The sequence below is a fragment of the Chlorocebus sabaeus genome, chromosome 23 (genome assembly GCF_047675955.1).
Source record: "Chlorocebus sabaeus isolate Y175 chromosome 23, mChlSab1.0.hap1, whole genome shotgun sequence".
In the NCBI taxonomy this organism is placed as follows: Eukaryota; Metazoa; Chordata; class Mammalia; order Primates; family Cercopithecidae; genus Chlorocebus; species Chlorocebus sabaeus.
Window position 1 is genome coordinate 14,395,527 of NC_132926.1, and position 17,438 is coordinate 14,412,964.

The 17,438-nt window shown below is 43.0% G+C and overlaps 1 protein-coding gene and 1 pseudogene across 11 annotated transcripts in view; one reads left to right on the top strand and one right to left on the bottom strand.

The window, feature by feature from the left end:
* TENM2 (teneurin transmembrane protein 2) overlaps positions 1 to 17,438 on the bottom strand; it is a 702,758-nt gene that overhangs the window by 234,749 nt on the left and 450,571 nt on the right. The gene's annotated exons all lie outside the window — the stretch shown is intronic.
* On the top strand, positions 2,993 to 3,107 carry LOC119618343 (small nucleolar RNA SNORA40; annotated as a pseudogene).

The window sequence follows — 17,438 nt, forward strand, 5'->3', positions numbered from 1 at the left end:
GCCTGCCTTGGCCTCCCAAAGTGCTGGGATTACAGGCGTGAGCCACCATGCCAATCCCAAGGGAGCTAATTTTAAGGGTTTTATGTGACACTCAAGTCACACAAATTTCTTTGGTGCTAAAGGCACATGATTCTGTCAATTGGCAGCAGCACTGCAGACTGCTGTGGCATTTCTGGCTTATACAAGGCATTGTGATGACATTCGACATGGTCATGATGTGTCCCCCTCCTCCTTATGGCTTATGCTGCCATGCCTGATCCTAACTCTAAGGAAGTCCCCAAGCCAGGCCTAACCTACTACATCTCCCAGGTAGGGGCTGGTGTCTCCCTCAACACTGGCCTGGGAGAGATCTCCCTTACCTGCATGCTCAGAGCTAAAGAAAGATAGGCACGTTTGGAAAGTCCCCCAATTTGTTTTAATTTCTTAGCTCTTTTAGGTTAAACTTTCTTCATGCATCTCTTACTAGTCTCATTCGATTCATGTAAGCTTTGCAAGACACTCACGAGGCAGTTACTTTTTATCCCAATTTTAAAGATGAAGAGAACGAGGCTTGTTGCAGTTCTACAACATACCCAAGGTCTAGGGTTGCCAGGTTTTAATTTATAAGTTTGCTAAATCTGGCAACTCTAGCAAGGTCCTGTAGTTAGGACGAAACCTCAGAGGCACTTCTCTTCTTCCGCAGCCCCAGAAACAGCCTTTGAATCCGTGCCTCAGATCCTTTAAGCTTTGCTCTAGATCTGTCAGAAAGAATTGTCCAAGGTAACCGAAGTTGGGTCTCTTCTGAAATGTCTACATCATCTGGAGTTCTCTACTGTGAATGTCATTTGCATTCTGCTCTAATCAGCACTGTCCAATAGAAATAAAACACAAGCCACTTATGACTTTTTTTTTTTTTTTTAAAGAAAGGGTCTCCCTCTGTCACCCAGGCTGGATTGCAGCAGTTCTATCTCAGTTCACTGCAACCTCTGCCTCCCAGGTTCAAGCGATTCTCATGCCTCAGCCTCCTGAGTAGCTGGGATTACATGTATGCATCACCATGCCCAGCCAATTTTTGTATTTGTAGTAGAGACAGGATTTCACCATATTGGCCATGCTGGTCTCAAACTCCTGACCTCAGGTGATCGGCTCGGCTCCCAAAGTACTGGGATTACAGGTGTGAGCCACTGCACCTGGCCCACTTATGAAATGTAAAATTTTCTGGTAACCACATTAAATAAGTTAAAAAAATTTAATACTATGCCTTTTACTCAATATATCCAAAATATTATCAACATAAAATCAACATAAAAATCTTTAATGAGACAGTAAAAAGACTTTTTTTTTGCACTAAGTCTTCAAAATACGGTTTATATTTTATACTTACAGCACATCTCAATTCAGATGCTAAATTTTCAACGGTTAAATGTAAATTAATTCAGTTCTTCAGTTATACTGAACACATTTCACAGAGCAGGTCCTAGACCACAGTGGCTGACAGGATTTTTCTAGGCTGATATCCTCCTGCATGCTCTCTGGGCATTTTATCATATTATTTATTTATTTATTTTCTTTGAGATAGAGTCTCCCTCTGTCACCCAGGTTGGAGTGCAGTCGTGCAATCATAGCTCACTGCAGCTGTCTCCCTCCTTGGCTCAAGTGATCCTCCCACCTTAGCCTCCCAAGTAGCTGGGACTACAGGCATGCGCCACCATTCCTGGTCATTTAAAGTTATTATTTTTAAATTATTTTTATTTTTAATTTTTTAATAGAGATGAGGGGGTGGTCTCACTATGTTGCCTAGGTTAGTCTCAAACTCCTGAGTTCTAGTAATCCTTCCATCACAGCCTCGAAAAGTCCTGGGATTACAAGTATGAGCCACCACGCTTGGCCTTCCCTGGATATTTTATAACCTCACCACTTACAGAGTTTATGGTTTTACATGGCAATCACTTATATATTGATCATCCTACTCCCCCTCCAGTTTTTTTTTTTTTTTTTTTTTTTTTTGAGACGGAGTCTCACTCTTTCTCCCAGGCTGGAGTGGAGTGGCACCATCTCAGCTCACTGCAACTTCTGTCTCCCAGGTTCAAGTGATTCATTCTCTTGCCTCAGCCTTCCAAGTAGCTGGGAATATAGGCACGTGCTACAACTCTTGATTAATTTTTGTATTTTTGTATTTTTTTTTTTTGAGACAGAGTCTTGCTCTGTTGCTTAGGCTGGAGTGCAGTGGCGCAATCTCAGCTCACTGCAAGCTCTGCCTCCTGGGTTCACGCCATTCTCCTGCCTCAGCCTCCCGAGTAGCTGGGACTACAGGTGCCTGCAACCATGACTGGCTAATTTTTTTGTATTTTTAGTAGAGGCGGGGTTTCACCATGTTGGCCAGGCTGGTCTCAAACTCCTGACCTCAAGTGATCTGCCCACCTCAGCCTCCCAAAGTGCTGGGATTACAGGCGTGATTACAGCTACCATGCCTGACTTCCCCCTCCAAATTTTGAGCCATGAACACGTTGAGAGGTGAGAGTAGGTCTTCCTTTCCCTCTTTCAAATCTTTCCCCACAGCTAGCATAAGCTTTAGAACACAGTAGTGTTTAAGAAATATTTATTTGAATGAAAGAATGGCTTGAAAACTTCTATCTAAAAAAACGACAATTAATTGAGGTCTGGGAGTGTGCCAAGCTAATAATAATGATAATAGTCATAAACAGTGTCTACTGAATTCTTACTACCTGCTTTTAAGACATTTCTCATTTGATCGTTAAAAAAAATCACCTTTGAAGTAGCAAGTATCCTCACTTTACACATGAGGAAACTGAGACTTAGAGAGATTAAATAACTTGCCCACTGTCACCTAGCTACAAAGATCCAGAGCCAGGAATACATAGATGTATCCTAACTGCATTTCTGGTGCTTCCCTAACCATAGTCATCATTTACTGCGTTCATGGTTTTCATGAAATCTAAACTCCACTTAGACTGTTATTTCTTAACTACATTTTAAAATCAGTCTCCTTTCTAGCACTTGTGTTTGCTTTTGTTTGACTTGTGGACAAAGACTTATAGTAGACAGGTATGAAAAAATAAATCCTCTTTTGCAACCCGTAAGTTGTCATATATGCAACAAGGAATATTATTAAAAAAGAAAGAAAAAATAGCAATCTATTTTTTAAAAACTTTAATCCATTTAGCCTCATCCCAAGGTAGTATCTGTGAAGTAAAAAGCTTAATGTGTTAAGATTTTTGTGATACATTGAAATAAACATAACTATTGTAGTACAGAATTGTCCACATGCTACACATAGCCATGTAGTGATATGACTGCCACACCTGGGTAAATATTACTCTGTACTCTGTTACATCTAACCTCTAACATTGGTCTTTCTGTTCCTAAAGATCCACCATTATTTCTGCGTTTTCCCCTTCCTCTCACACAGTGGTCTAGGAAGGAAAAACACCAGCAGCTGAGGAAAGGCTGGAAGGGAGGCTCTCCCTTGTCTGTCTTTTCTCATTATTTCTAGCTGTAAAAAAAGCAAGACACAAGCAAACCATAAGACCTAACTCCCCACTGCCTCTGCCTTGAGGGTTCTTCTTTGCTTCTTTAGAAGCCAAAGGACAAAAACTTTAGGGTGACTGGACCTATGGGATGGGTCCTTCTCGCTTTGAGCTTTCCCGCCTTATTCCAGGGGAATACTAAGAGAGTCTCAAATCTATTAAAATCTAAGAACCCTAACCTCCTCCCCTGCCCTACCTGCCTTCCTCCCGACCCTGGAGGGTCTTCATAGCCCAGACTACCCCAGATGTTTCCTGGGCATCCCAGTTTCTACTTCATTCAATAAATTCGCCAGCAACTATTGAGCCCCTACTATACCCCAGATACGGCAAACCCTTGGGGCAATTTTCAATAAGGATAATAACTAACACTAATATAGTGCTTGCTGTGTGCCATGCACTATTATAATAAGCACTTTAAATATTTAGACATGAAATTGCCCTTTCTGGAGATTAAATATGGTAGAATATTACCAGTTTCACATGGTTCAGCTTAATGTATTAGTCACTTAATATACTAGTTTTAGAGGCAGATACTTTTATCATACTCTTTTGATAGCTGAAGAAACTATGGGAGAGAGAGATTAAGTATCTTGTCCAAGATTATTCTGCCAGTAGTGGCAGAGCTAGGCTTTGAACTTGGGGACTCTGGCTCAGAACACTTGATTACCATGCTTTCTGTCTCTTATAGTGAAAGTGGCAGAAAAAAGAAATCCTACTTCTCTCCAAAGCCAGACTCTACATTTCAGGAGGTGCATTGTGGGTAAACTAGACTTTTGTAGGAACAATAGAATATGGTGATTAGAGTAGCTTTGGAAGCAGCAGACCTGGCTTCAGGTCTAGGTCCCAGCCCTGGTTTTCAGTAGCTGCGAGGCTCTGGGAAAGCTTTCTTTTCTTTCTTTCCCACCCTCCCTCCCTCCCTCCTTCCCTTCCTTCCTCCCTCCTTCCCTCCTTCCCTGGTTCCCTCCTTCCTCCCTTCCTCCCTTTCTTCCTCCCTCCCTCCCTTGCTCCCTTCCTCCCTTTCTCTTTCTTTTCTTTCATTTTTTTCCTCACTCTCTCTCCCTCACTCCCTCCCTCTGTCTTTCTTTCTTCCCAGATCCTCAGTTTCCTCAACTGCAAAATGGGAATCATAAAATTTCCTACCTCCCAGGGGGTTGCCACATTCAATGAAATAAAGCATGCAAAACATTTATCTCAGTGCTTGACACACAGTTAAGAACCCGATAAAGAGCAATTTTTGTGTGGACCATCCAGAAGGAATACGGTCTGTCTGGAGAAAAATCTCTAAAATTCCAAACAGCTGGGTTACAAGCAAATAGCCATTCCTAAATCTGAGATGGCTTGCCTTTTGAATTAAAATAACAGAAATTAGGAAATATAGGAAAATACTAAGTGGTCACTTTCTCCAGACTCATTTTACAAAAGAGGTTCTGGAGACCTGGAAAGATTAATACCTTGGCAGAGAGGACATTCATCTCTATTGAAAAGCACAGATCCCCGATCCCATTCACTTCCACCTTACTGCACTGACTCTTGAAGCTGCACTTTTGCAGTGAAGCTTGACAGAGGAACCTCAGATCAGCTGACCTGGTGCACATACCTCATGCACATGTGAAATCAGTGGTGACACTAAGCAGTGGTTGGGGGGTGCAGTTGGGGTGGAAAAGGAAGGTGAGTAGGAAAATTCTAAATGATTTCCATCAGCCTTCTCTGAAGTTACCACAAATAGAGTATCAGTAAAAACAGTGTCTTTCCTGTGCAAGTGGAGTTTTAAGATGAGCCCCCAACCTCCCCTTTTCCACCCAGTCTGGCACCTTTAATCCCCTCCTGTATGTATTCTGGAGATGCCACTGTGCAAAAAACACATTAGATGGCAATAGTATTTTCTTCTTTTAGTCTGATATCTGAAAATTCAGGGTGTTTACATGATTGCTGCAACAGGGTAAAGCCTTGTGTAGCTTGGTAGAGCTCCACTAACAAGCATTTCCTAACCTTCAACCCTGTGCCTGCTGTTGTGCTAGGCTCTGGGGATACAATGATTCTGAAGATGCCACTCCTGCCCTCAAGAAGCTCACTGTCTAGGCCAGTGGTTTTGGGCTGTGGTTTCCAGACCAGTAGAATCAGCATCCCCTGAGAACTTATTATAAATGGAAATTATTGGGCCCTACTCCAGACCTGCAAATCAGAAACTCAGGGCTGAGGTCCAGGTATCTGTGTGTTAATGAGCCTTCCAGGTGATTCGGATGAATGCTCAAGTTTGAGAACCACACGTATTGCACAAGGCTTGGCTGACAGCAATTAATGAAAGAGAACAGGAAGGGAAGTAACAAGCTCCTCTTGTCTGTTTCTATGAAGGTGGAGGAGGTGAGAGAGCCCAGACATCTCCCTCCAGGTCTAGGCACTAGGTGTCTGCCCAAACAGGTAGCGTGTCAGAAGCAGCTGCGAAGATGCAGTATGGAAAAGAGATGTTCAAGCTAGGGTGGAAAGATGAAAAAAAAAAAAAAAAAAAAAAAAAAAAGAGCCAGAACCAGACTTGGGCCAAAGTGACATGGTGAAACAGGGACATTCTTTCTCAGCATGCCTCCTCTCCATCCAGTACCTGCCCTGTGTCCATTCTGCCTGCTGCAGGTGACCCATGATCAGAGGGACTCAGTGCCCCCCTCCAAACTCAGCAGTGCCTCTTGTATGAATGCTTTTCCACCACTTCAGAGGCTTCCAGGACTCCCATCCAACTCTCTCAGAACTCTGCTTTCCAAACTATCAGCCACATCAATGGAACTTTAAAAAATCTGTTGGATCTTGATATTAATTATTAATTCATCCACATCCTCCCCACAACATCACATATTCTATCATTAATGGATGTGCAATTATAGGGAAGACTAACGATTTAAGCCAAACATATAAACTCTAAAGGTGGAAATTTTAGGCACAGTGCCAGTTAAGGATGAGAGATATGTTCAGACAGAAGATATTTTAGACAGTGGCTCAAAGTGGCATGACAGGAAGGCTCCTTTCTCTATGTTCTGGTCAGCCCTGACTGTGGAGGTACTGACCTGAGGCAGGTGCACCGTGGGGGATTTCTGCTGTGTTTGGCAGAGCAATTGCCACCCCCTCCCCACTATCAGGCACTGGGCTACCCAAAGCCAGAGGATCCACCAAGGATACATTGTGGCTGGGGCATCTGATTGTAAACATCTGTCTATAAGCATTCCTAGGGTGAATTCCTCTTTCTTTAGTCCATCATGCCAAACTTGGGAGTTTTGACTGAGTAGCTACATACTAGCATAGGATCTTTAGGGTTCACCTTGATCTACCTCAAGCAGGAAAGAGGAATTTTTTTTTTGAAGGTGATGAAGGCAGCTTGTGAAAGTGGAAGAGTAGCTGACCAATGGTTTTTGCTATGGCTTGAATGTCTATCCCTCCCCAAAATTCGTATGTTGAGATTCTAACCAAGGTGATGGTATTAGGCAGTGAAGCCCTTGGGAAGTGATTAGGTCATGAGTGGGATTGGTGTCCTTATACAGCAGCTAGCTAGTCTCTTCCACCATGTAAGGACATAGCTAGAAACTGCCATCTAGGAACCAGAAAGTGAGTCCTCACTGAATCTGTAGGTGCCTTGATCTTGGGCTTCCCAGCCTCCAGAACCAAGAAGTAAGTTTCTGTTCTTTAAAAGCTAGTCCACCTCTGGCATTTTGTTATAGCAGCCTGACCAAATTAAGAGAGGGTTTATCCCTGAGGGGATGACCATGGGCACAGAGGGTAATATTCCCATGCCCTTAGGCTACCAGGAGAAAAAAGAGCTCCACTTTTTCAGTTTCACTTTTAGGGACCCTAGTTAAGGACTCTAATTGGCTCAGCTGAGGTCACAAGCCCCTTTTTTTTTTGACAGTTGCTATGGTGAGGAAAGTAAGATAATAATATCAACCCTGCTCGATTTAGGGACCCAAAAAGCGTGTTGGATACAGACACAGCCACCAAGTAAACTTGTTGAACTTGGTGAATAAAAACTCAGGAAGCCAGTTACATTTGAATTTTCCACGCAATATTTGGGACATACTTATATTAAAGGCATTTTCATTATTATTCTGAAACTCAAATTTAACTGGGCATCCTACATTTGGCAACCTGTCACCAAGGGAACTGGTGTGAGCCAGGCAGACTCCTCTTCATTTGGTGTCCACCACACCTTGTTTAAAGCTTGAAGAAGTAGAGTTCTTTGCGGAGAAAAGCACTGCCCATGCCTAGAATCGCCCCTGAGCCCCTTCTCTGTGTTGCGCTGGGATAGGTCTCTGCCTAGATAAGAATCCATATCAAGCCTCTACACTTTCCACAAAGTGTCAAAACTGCCTGGCTGTCTTGTGTGTAAAGCATATGGACTCCTCTTTTTATCAACCACAGTGATTCCTGGGTGGGACCTGAGGATTTATCAGGAACTTCAGCTAGGATCAAATTGTGATTCCACTCTTGCCAAAGCTCCTTAGAGACATTTGATATTGAGAGAGGCGGCAGAAGGCTGACTGGCTGGTCCAACCCTGTCGCTCAGGCTGAGTGCTAGTGCCCTCCGTAGAAGGCATACACGATAGCCACCTTCTAAGGTCTGCTCCTCTCTAGAATGGGCAGAAAACTTGGAACCCAAAGATCTCTGCACCCTCCATTTGTGCCAGTGGTGTTGATTTCCGTAAATGCTCACTAAACTTGTTCTGCAGTTAGGACACAGCCATTTTTTTCTCTTCTTGCTGGAAGGAAGTTTATTACACAAAGCAATAGGTGGACGTCTTCTTACTACCACATAAATCTGCTGTAGTACCTATGTGCTCTATTTCTTAGACAGCAAGAACAAACAGTTGCTACTGGAACATTCCACACAAAGGAAAACAGTAAAGCTAGAAACAAAAGCGAAACAGTAAACAAAACATATATAGAGATGTATTCTCTGTTAGAATCTTTAACACAGATAGAGCCACGCAAAGTTGAGGTTCCATTATGTTTCCAAAAGTAGAGGAACCAGACAGTTCAACTTGACTTTTCTTGAGACAACGCCTTTCATCCTGGTCATGAGGAGTGATGTTTTCAGCACCAAGCATCCAAAAAAAGAACCCTGAGCACTCACATGACCCAGGACACGGCACTAGAAAGCTAGAGGCAAAAACACGGAGTTCAAATTTGGGATACACAAAAGGCAGTCCAGGGCCGAGGTCAGTTCCAGGCAAGATTTGGAGCTGAGCACTTTTTTCTTTGTGTATTCCAGTCTGCTAGCAGAAGCTATGATGCCTGAAAAATCCTGGGTGAATTATCTGACAGTGTTAGTGAAACAAAAAGCCATTCTAGGGGCTTCTGGGCAGTATGTTTGGATGTAAGGGGGAGGCTGCATTTCCTCTTCTGGGAAAGCCCTGCGCATTTAGAACAGACTCCTTAATGAAGTGCCAGTGATCTCAGAGTTGACCTTCAGAGTCCTTGCCCCACAGCCTCCTGCTCAGTACCTCAGTCGGGAGCCAAGTCTCAGAGGGTGAAGGTACCTTGGCTCTCCACAGCATGGGGAGTGTGCTTCTGTGTCATTTCACAAGCACGTGTGTGTGTGTGTGTGTGTGTGTGTGTAGCTAATTTCCTGACAGGTGCACATGCAAGTGCCTAGGCCATGTGGAGGGATTATCATTTTAATAAGTAGCTTTAGCTAATTAGTTTATTCTTGCTGACACGGTCACATTCCTCCTAATTTGATATTCTTATTTCATATAGAAATCAGGAGGCTGATAGACCCTGGAATGGTTGTGAAGTGATTAGTTTTCCTTGGTTCTATCTGTGTATGCTGGTATGTCTTCTGGAAGGGGAGAACCTAGGTTTGTTTGGTTCACTATGGTATAAGCAGAACTTGTCACAGTAAAAATCTATTTTATTTAGTGCTTACCTTTGGCCAAGCACTGTGCTAAGGGCTATTCAAGAGCTATCTTGTTTAGTCTTTATAACCTCCCCTATGAAATAAGTGCTATTATTGTATCCATTTTACAGGGAGGAAACTAAGTCACAGTGAGGTTAAGTAACATACCTGTGCTCCTGTCGTCGGTAAGTAGAAAAGCTGGGATGTGAACCCAGCAGCCTGTATTCCAGAGCCTGTTCTCTTCCCTAGTACCAGGAAACATTTGTTGTGTAAATTAATAACTATGTGGATAATTTGCCATGTATGATTTAAGTGCTTCTGATGACAAATCCATGGTTTCCATTCTTAGTTATCAGGCTCAAAATTCACATAATAAGTCCTAAAAATACTATTGCTTTCAGGATTTCTCTCTGCTTCCATAAGTCAGCATCTCTTCTGCTGCTCATTCTAACTTCACCCTCCAGAGTGTGTGCTATTCCCACAATTCTATTAAGCTAATCCCCATAATGAGAGGGCTAATTGCTAATCCCTACGTCAGTGGATAAATGTTTAGGTGGACACCGCTTCTGCCTGTTATTTGCACTGCGAGAGGGGTCCCCAACATGCAGAGGAATGGTGGGTCAAATCTCCTTAGGGAAGGAAAGGCTTCTTGTGGCTGTAGCTACTGTTCCTGGGAGACCAAGAAGAGGCCAACTTGACATCATACCTTGAGAAGAGCAAACAGATTATGTCATACCTTGAGAAGAGCAAAGAAATATAAGCACTCCCAACTATGATCTTCCCCAGACAGTTGTGCAAACAACACTGAATTATTAATAGAAGTTATGTTTTTCCCAATTCCCCATCGCAAGTGAGCCCCCTTCATAGTCAGGGAGATAGGGGTTCTGCTCTTGGAGCTCAAATAGGCCCTCTCCCACACAGAGAGATCAAATTCCAACCTCAGGATGCACTGGCCAATGAAGCCTTTATTGCTAGCCATTGTAGCTCAGGTGGCAGTTATTTTAGTTTAAACAAGTTGTGGGTGGTCTTTTCGTGTTCAAGAATTTGCCTCCATCTTTCCATGTTCCACTTATACCAACACATCTTCAATGGCGGCATTTCTGGCAACCCCACAGGACACCTCCTCCTCTAATCTCATACTTGAACCACACAGTTGTGTTTGCTCTTTGGAACTCAAGTCCATGTGGTAGTCAAGAGAAAATGGAAGGAAACTCCACCTATATCCTATCCTATTTCCCAATGTAGACACATAAACCTAACACTTAAGCTTCTTCTTGCTACTTGGATTTCAATTTTCAGTCCCTGTTGGAGATATCAAGTGTTCTTGCTATCACATCATTTATTAATGTCTGTTGTCAACAGAGAACGATTACCCAACACTAACACATATGAAGAAAAAAAAAAGGATTCTACTTTCCAAACTAATTTCCAAGAACTACTACTATAGAGAAGTGTCAAATACTTTTCCACTTTAACCATTCTCAAAACTTTTAATGAATCTTTTCTTTTAAACAAATCATGCCATTAGCATGGATGCTATGCAAATGAAATGCAGAGCCTGTATTTGTTTGGCTTCCTCGAAATTGTTTCAGAAACCTGATCACATCAAATATTTTTCAGTTTATGCAAAACAGAACCTCCCAATACATTTTTTTTGAAGAGTATGTAGTTTTCCATTTGCATGTGAGTCCCAAGTGGTAAATTTACACTTTGAATGTAGGATTAACAAATTTCCATGTGTGTACTGCATTTTGAAACTTAAATCATAAAGAAGTTACTTTTGTATGCCAAGGGCCTTACGAATCTGAAATCAAATGACCTGATAAGCACCTGGATGCTGGAGTTTAGCACAGAGGTAACACCAAGGAAACCTGTTTTCCTAGAGTAACATCGTCTTTGGATTTCACATAGCCTTCTTTCGAAACGTAATCTCAGGTCATCTTGGAGAATTCAGGGACAAGAATATACTTTTTGCAGCTAAGGAATCATTCAGAACCAAGGACTCACAAATCCGCACGTAAAACCCTTTTCCAAACTGCTCTTTCCCAGCCTGGCGAGTGGGCCCTGGCAGTGACCCTTCCTTACTGCCAGGAAACAATGTTATGGCTTGAGAGAGCTATGCATGATCACACTTACTGTAGCATCAACTATTTTTTTCTTAATTGTCCTGAGATCCTAGAAAGGAAACAAGCGTCTGTGCTGACAGAGGAGCTCAGCGTGAACTCTCATTTTTCACATGGAGCTAATTAAAAACTGAAATTAGTTAAATATGGAAATGACACTTGCAAGCACTTTAGTAGAATTCTGGCAAAATCCCTCTGGAGTGCTGTGACATTACCTGCTGCTTCGAAACTCCCCAACTGAATTTCACAGTTAAAAGGCTGAGCAAAGAGAAAGTTATTATTGAGATTTCGGATTCAGAACGTGTCTGTAAAACTCCAAATTAAATTTCATGGCTGGCCCTTGAGTGGCTGGTGAAATGTAACGCAGGCCAATGGAGTGGGCCGCTCACAATGTCCCTGCACGCAGGAGCTCCAATTACCCCTCTTTAGGTATGGTACTATAGGTGGCATAGGTGCGACAATCGGAAGGCTAATGGATATCTTTCTCCTGGAATTTGACTCAAGACAGTTCACATATGCACAGATTCCAACAAAGAAAAGAGACTGAACTCATGCATGGGGTATGATGAGCCCAATTATTAAAATTGAGATTGCTTAGGGGTAATAAGAAACACTTCTTGAATTTGGAGTCTATCTGTATATGTCGGTCTATCTATTCATCTCTCTATCCATCTACAAATGCATATGTATTTATATAAATGTGTATAAATATCTCTCTATATATACATCTTATAGATACGTCACAGTTTTTATGCATAGTTGTGATACACCATCGCAAAGCAGAGAGATCAAACAGCTTGAGACTTAGAGGAAAGTGAGAATGGTCTTCTCTTAAAATCTCTAGCAGAATTGCCTTTCCACATAAACAATGATGAAGAGGGAGCTCCCAGGGCAGGTGGCGAGAGAGCACCCTCCGGGATGTCATGTCCCCCTTTCTAGGCAAACGCAGTAGTGTGTGCTCAAGGGCAAATTATGATGTTTGCTTGCATCTGCATACAATTTAATTAAACCCACCTACGTGTCTGATGGCTCTGGATCTGTGGCAGAGTGTTTGAGAAGTCCAGCTGCTCTCTAAACAACTGGAGTGTTGTGATTTTATTGTTTTTCCGACACCCCATCCATTTGCCCTTGAGGCATCCCCTCCCCCTGGACCCCGGCCATGACGGAGGCAGGCCCCGCATCCCCGCCTGGGCAGGCCAGCGAGAGGAGCCACTTAGTGCCAAAGCCAGCCCTGCTCTGCAAGTCAGCTGGCAGGCAGCCGTCGGCGGACCGGGCTGCCAGAGAGAGTTCTCTGGCAGCTCAGGCGCTCATCTTCCCATCACACTCGGGCTTTGCTAGTCCGCGGCCTGGAAATCATCACGGCTTACCCAGCTGGATGGGGGGAATGCTGCAGCTGTACCATCAGGCTGGCTTATTTTTATTGAATTTTGAATATCCAATTTCAAAGCAATTCAAATGAATTTGCCCAAGGCCTCGGATCAGCGTGGCTGCCGACACTCTCTGCAGCAGGGTTTCGAAGTTCATATTTCTAAACAAAGGCAAGATTACAGAAGCTTTCCTTGTCAGAACCAGTGCCTCTAAAGAACCCTGTCTTCCAACTCTATTAGGCCACATGCTGACAGTAGCAAAAGCTGTTGGGCTAATCCAAGTCCCTCCTCCCCGAGCTGTGGTGGCCAAGCAAACTTCTTCCATTGCTTAGAGAAAGACAGGCGAGTGGGGTGCGAGGTGTTTAATAGCCTGGCACATGTACCCTTGCCTAGACAGTGCAGGCAGGATGGACATGGAACACCACAGTGTGGTGTCGAGTGGGGCAGAATGGGCAGGTGTGAGAGACACGGCTGCCCCTGAGGCCCCAATCTCAGAGGGGTAAAACAACCACTTGGACAATCAGGAACAATTCTAAACTTGTTCTGTAACCACTGTTCTCTGCCTCCTCCCATTAAGATGGAAAATAAAAAGAAACACTACACATGATTTTGTATAACTAGGCTGAGTTTGGTACAATGCTCCATTTCATAGAGCGTTTCTACCAGTTTCCAAAATATCTGCTTTCCTTCACCCCCACTATTTTATTCTAATCCTGCAACACCCATGCCTGGCAGGCACTTATTGTAAATGCACAAAGCAAAACTTAACCTGAGTGGTAGAAGGCTGAAGAGTTGTGGCGAAAAAAGGACCTCCTGAGAAAAAGCCAGATGCAGTGCCTCATGGCCAAGAGTGGCTAGACAATGAAAACATAACCTGCTCTGATTTTTTTCAGTAGGATTTGGGAGACATTTAGGGCCTCACACTCATTGAAAAGTGTTTTTAAGAAGCCTTGGGACAAAACCAATTCAATAACTATTGATGCTCACAATCTGTCAGCTTCTCCCCCAGGGGTTAAAAAAGACCCTCAGAGCAGACAGCAAATTGGGATGTAGAGACTCTCGGAGTGGTACCAGACAGAAAGCTCCAGAGGAGCGGAGCTCCTGGCTGGTCTTCTCTGAGCTGCATCCCCAGCCCCCAGCACGGTGCCTGCTCATGCATGGTGCTTAGTGAATGAATGGATGAGTAAACGAATAAACAAAGGTCATCTTTATTTACACCACAAGGAGTACAATATGGTTTTTAAAATGAGACAGATTCCTAAAATGACCACTTAATTGTTACATCCCACTAGACAAACTCTAGGTCTCAGCTTTTCCATCTATAAAATGCAGTTGACGACCGTATCTTGTGACCCAGGATTGTTTAGAAGATTAGATGAGAAGATGAACAGAAAGGGCCTGTTACTATTTAGGAGGGGGCAGATCTCACCCCTTCCCTTTCTTTTTTGAAATTGGATAGGTCACAACTCTGTTCCTAGTCATTTCTGTTACTTTTGCAGCATTCAATGGAATCTGTCTTTAAAATAGAAAAAAAAAAAAAGATTTCAAATATGTAGGACAGTCTGTCTCTCAAAAAATCTTATGGTCCTTTGAAAATGATTGTTTGACCTGCTGAGTGCAGTCAGCATTGGGATCTCTTATGAACCCTGAGTGTGCACTGCAAAAGGGGGAGCCATGGTTTTTCTTGAGCATGAGTTCTATAGATTCAGATACAGAGTAAAGATATGAAAACCAAAACGTAGAATAAATATTCAGATACAGAGTAAAGATATGAAAAACAAACCGTGGATACCAGGATAAAGCAAAAACTCCAAATACAGAAGTAAAGGAAGGCCTTGGGTGTCAAGAACCCAATGACTTGAACCTCGGGGAGCTGGGTAGATGCCTCTAGAAACCAGAGGTAAGAACAGCCACCCACGGGTCACTCCACTTTGGTGTGCAACCCAATCAGTTTTAAATCATTTGCTCCTTTAAGCAAACACTGCTGCTGGTTAGTTATCCAGTACATGTTTTTAATTACAAGCTGAAAAAGTCATTCTGTAGCCCTGAAACCAGTGCCCTCATGCCTAAGAAGTGCTTTTTAATATTTATACATCTAAAGAGGGTTTGCCCTTCCAGACATAGAAAATCATTAGGAAGCATTCTCAGGAGGATATAACTTTGGTCAAGGTCATGCACAAATCTAAACTTCAAATTTAAGCCAAGGCTTACCAGTAGGTGCCACTTTTGTGCCACAAACGATTCCTAGCCTGCTCCTGACTTTCTAGGTTATCAATTTTTTAAATAGAGGAAAGGAACAAAAATATGCTTGTGAGACAATTCTGAGCATATAAAAGTTGAAGAAACTTTTCTTTTTTTCCTCGTTCCTTGGCACATCTATTTAATAGAGCTTTTTTGATTTCACTTTTTTCTTCCAGCACAGCAGATGAACGGGTGAACCAAGGAAACTGCACTCAAAGAAATGTCTTGTAACGGCTCTAACTTTGGTTTGGCATGTCACCTTTCTAACGCTATCAGGCAGAGGAAATATTCCGTCAAAGCTGTGAGTGTGGAAGGAAACAGCCTGGAAGGGGTCCAAAGACACACTGTATCTTAGCAACTTTGGAGGTTCAGAAAAGCCAACATTTCAGTTTGGGAAGCCGGCGGGTGGAGGTTCCATCTTACCCAACCACGCATCACTGAAAGACACTCCCCAAGGTGAAGATGCAACTGTCTTCAGGATCTGCTATCTAAGCTGCTGAAAAATCAAATGGCTGTCAGCGGGCAGGGAACGATATTCTCATGAAAACCAGACAAAATGACGATGTCAAAAACCCAAAACAGGAAACAGTCATACCCAGGTAAAGTCAAACATGGAATGACTGAAAAATGCCTCGTAGGAGCATGTTGGGCCAATTAAAAATGTTAAACAAGCACAAAATTAACTTCCACAGGAAGCAAAGGACAGCAGGAATGTAACTATCTATTCCAAGACCTTCGCTTGAGGTCTGAGGGTACGGGTTTTGGAGAATCCTTCTTTCTTACTTATATCTGGAGAATGGGCGAACTCCAAACATCCACTAAAGAAGTCTCGGGTGTCACCTTGTAACCCCTAACCTTGTCCTTTGTAGCAAAGTGGCGAGTATATATTTGGGTCGGGGGAGGTCTAAATGAACTTGACTGATATTGACCTACATCCTCGACATTCTCTTCCCAATCTGATGCTGTTAATCCTAACAATCGAAACCCTGGCCCCTCTAAGCACAATCCTGAAGTCCAGTGTAGATCCTAACCCTCAGAGAACATAGTATATAATTGCCATATAGGTAGAAATCCATTCCCCACTCTAGAGCCCAACTAAGGTTATCTTTAGCTCCACTCTTCCTTGCTCTTAGGCAATTAAGTCACCAGGTAGGTGAAACACATCATTTCAATGGAAGAGAAGAAGTGGGTGCTTTTAAAGCCTTTTCTTTCCTCTAAGTACTTATTATCCTTAAAACATCATTCAGTGACAATTAAAAATAGGAAAGTTTATTAAACCCTATTCTGCTGTCTTCTAATTTTTTCGTTACATGCATGAAAATAACTTAGGAAGTGCATCTTTTGTCCCAGAAACTCCAGCATCATCTAGCCCAGCTGACATCCACTGAAATTGTAACTGATTATTCATCGTACATTACAGGAACAGGAAACTTTCTCTTACCCTCTACCCCTTTTACCCGGGGGCTGGCTCCAGGTTACTCTGTCCAGTATCGAGCAAAAGGCTGATCAATGGACTGAATTATGTCTGATGTCTCCTTTCCCCTCCCACCAGATTCAGTCAATGATCAAACCAGGACATTCAACCTCTATGATGTCTCCCTCATATTTCCTCTCCTCTCTGCCTGCCCTGCCATTGTTCTTGTTTTATTCACAGTCTCCTCTTCCTGGGCTTTGGAATGGCCTCCTTTACTCTCATCGCCTCTAGTTTCCATCCCATCACTTCATCCTGCACGGGGCTACCAGACCACTCCATGCCCTCTTCTACTCAGAATTGTTGGCGGGTTTTGCATCACTTAAGAATCAAATCCAAATACACATTCTTATGGCATGAAAGGTTTGTTGTCATGCTGCCCTCCTCCCCAATAGTTTCTCCATCAATACCCTAGATCCCTGTATATTTTTTCCTCCAGTGTTAATGATATGTGGCATTCTACTTACCATGATTTTCCAGGCTTTCATCACTGCACTTGCTGTTCTTATTCCTGAAAGGTATTTCTCCCCTCTTTCCCTTCTGCCAAAATCCTATACACCCTTCTAGCTACATATCAAATGCCACCTCCCCTCTAAAGTACTCCCTGATACCAACAGACTAACGACTCCTTTTCTTCTCCCCATGCTCACTTCCATGCTAGCATAGGTGTGGTCTCCCTGGTCTTGTGTTATAAGTGATAGTTTGCACATCTATTTTCTCTCCGTGTGTGATGGAGATCTCCTCGGGGATAGGGACCTTAGTCACCCATTTCTGCATCACTAAGGTCTTAGAGAGAAGGAAGTTTTCAGTGAATGCTTGCTGAATTAATGAATA